Here is a 3,349-nt window from a genome sequence, read left to right as displayed (position 1 = left end):
ACACTACTTGGCTCATCATTTTCCTCCAACAAAGCAATACATTCATGAATATTGTCAAAATATTTATCAGCAGTCTCTATCTCATTTAACAAGTCTGCATCATTCTTAGTTTCAACGTCTTGAAGTTGAATTGATTTATTCAAACTTTGTAATTCGGTAAAAAGGGACTGCAGTTTATTCTTCATTACAGACTTTTCAACCGACGTTAGGCAAAAGAAATTATCCTTGTCATTATAAATCTTAGTCACCTGACCATGCCTTGCGGCTCGTAGCATAACCAACTGCGCATTTGCCATCATGAAATTTCAAAATTTTAGCTTAGGAAATTTTCCAAGGCAGATTTAATAATCTCAAAGTCTATGCAAACCAGTAACATTCAAATGTACCCCATCTGCCTTATACAAACTTTTATCACTTAAACGATTAGGTCCTAATATACAAATTAGCCTATCAATTAATTTGCACTTCTTCAAAAAAACTTATTAAAATAACCAGAAACTTTCTTAAATGTCTCACTATCCAGACTATCAAACCTACTTAAGGATCTATAAAACCGCAGTTCAATCTAAGGTTAAAATTCTTATGTGGCAATTTTCTCCCTTAGTAATTTGTAAAAAAGTTTACAATTATCACAAATATCTGAAAGAGGCACACTAGAAGAGAAACTCATTCCCCACTAAAAAATAATAACTATATAGTTTGACCTATAGGCGATTAAATTTAACAACAGATATGGGTTATCTAAAATGTGGAAAATCAGACTAGAGAAAAACCAAAAGTAGAAACCTCTAATTGTAACCTGAATCAAATTCCAAATTCGAAACGTTTAGGTTGAAAGATCCTAACATACGAATGGCCAAAAAACCAATTTCATTATAACTCAAGAAGAAAATAATTCTAAACATACACAAATGTGCCTTCCGGAACCACGCACACAAATACCACCCAGAGCAGCAGCCAGCATAACAAATTCCTCGAATCCCGATGAGGATGCCATGTGTTGAAATTTATAGGAAGACTTAAAATTTTAAATAACCATTAGAGATTAAATAAAAATCAGAGTTTATCTAATAATTTATTTACAATAAAACTTGCCCCACCATTAAAATTTAAGAGTAAAGAGAATAGCAATTTTGAATTACACAAATGGCAATTTATGATGGCTGCTGTCGATAGATTCTGACGACTTGCAAACGAGCAAACTTCCAGAGACCTATTGGCTATCAGGAAGTAGGATGTAATCCCATTTGCTAATCTTCCCAATTTAACACCTCCAATGCGCCTATAATCAAAAGGTAAACAGTTGTTAACGACTTAACTATGAGGTTAGAAAAATAGAAGTAGGCTCTTACTCTTACTCAAAGAAAAAACAAAAGAGAGAACCATTGAACAACATAGTTTTGTCATTAAGAATAATAAAATGAAATTATTTCTAGACAATGCAAAGGATTTATTATTTTAACGGGTAACGAAGACCACTTTTCGTGAAGGAAAATAACGGGAAGCTTCATGGGCGTGAGACGTTACACCAACAAAACCGACCCACCTGGTAACTTTTCCCATCTGGCATAGACGAAATGCTGTCTTGGTGAAAGATGACAAATTCACGATCCTGCTACTCCAAGATGGTAAGAGAGGCATGATTCCATCCGGCAAACCTTTAAAGGTTCATTTCTTGAGAGTCTTCATCTATCCAACAAATAAAAGTAAGCTTTAAGAATTGCCAAAGTTCCGCTGAAATACACTTTGTTCACGTTGAAAATTTTGAGAATACTGCTCCTCTGTCGTGAGCTCAGTGAAGAAGACTGGCTCTCTGTTGAGAGCTTGAAGACTTTCACGGTTGAGTATTGAAGAAGACTCGAAGAATACTACTTTTCCAAGAACGTTGATGAACAGTTCAACTTCTGAAACGAGTGTTCAAGGAGTATTCACTTGTTCTGGGAGGAAGTCGAAACTTGGAATATGGGAAAAATTTTTTAGGTCATTTTGCTTTTTGTAACATAAGGAAAACAAATAAAGGTTTAAAATCTGAAATGTTCTAATTTACACGCCACATTTTATTGATCTTAATAACAAAACCATAAAACAAATTTTACCACAAAAAAAGGTCCATATAAGCAAATTACGACTTAAAAATGTACAATATGTGTTATGTACTTATTACATAAAATGGAAAAGATTTTCCAAAGGGAAAATTTTTCCATACCAACCAACAACTTAACTTATGTCCATTTTTATTCAGGCCATCACCTCAACATCAAAATATCATTTTTTTCCTCTATGTTTTTACGAGCCTTGCATTGTCAGTCCCAGTATTTGGATAAAAAATTCAATACATAAGAAAATAGGGACAGATTTATGTTATCCTTCACATATACTAGATATTTGTTATAACAAAGCCCACAAAAGTTTTATAGTGAAAGTAACATGAAGAAAGAAACCCTAAGAACATTCTTAGTTTGCCTTATTTTAGTGGTTTCTGAAAACATAAAATCGTTGTTAAAACCTTTTAATGTAAAACCTCGTTTTTTCTTTTAATAACACACTCAAAAGAATGTTAATAAAAAAATAGCCCTAAAGAAAACAACAATATAATATATAAAATTACATGTTTGGATTGCCCCTCTTTTTATATTGGCCAATCTAGCAAAGATTTAGATGTACGTATTAAGCAACATAAGTATTCAGTCAAAACTGGACAAGTATCCAATGCTATATTCATTCATTTAAGTGAAAACTCTCACAGGAAAAACTGGGCTGAAAGTTCAGTGATTGCCAGATCGAAAGATTTCTCTTCAAGAAATCTATTGGAGTCCGCTATTATCCAGCTTACTTCCAGTTGTAATTTTAATCTTAGCCCTGGCATGTATTATTTGGACCCCTGTATTAGAAAAATGTTCAAGAATGACGTAAAAGATAAAATCACTAACTTAATATATATTTTCTATATATCCGTATGTTTAATATAATTTTTTTTTATTTGTAAAAATGTTCATCTTGCAAAAAGTTATTAATGTTTACAAAAAAAAAAGATAATTATTGTGTTGTACTAAAAATTTTTAGGTAGTCACGAACCTGTATAATCTTTTAGTTGTCCTGTCCCTGCTCCTGAATGGTTGATCCTAATCCTTTGTAAAAACCTCTTAAATATTTAATCCTGTTTTGGCAGTTCTACTAATTCTTCAACTGTGTTGGATTCCAGGTACATATGTTTCCTTTATAATCCCCATCTGTCATTTATATGAGCTTTCTTTGTAAACATACTTTTATATTTCTTCAGTCTGCTAAGTAAAGGACTAGTGTCGAAAGGTCTTGCAGCACTCCCAGTTTTTTCGTTTCCTTCTTGGAT

The sequence above is a fragment of the Macrobrachium rosenbergii genome, chromosome 2, assembly GCF_040412425.1.
Source record: "Macrobrachium rosenbergii isolate ZJJX-2024 chromosome 2, ASM4041242v1, whole genome shotgun sequence".
NCBI classification, from domain to species: Eukaryota; Metazoa; Arthropoda; class Malacostraca; order Decapoda; family Palaemonidae; genus Macrobrachium; species Macrobrachium rosenbergii.
This window is presented reverse-complemented; position numbering follows the sequence as displayed.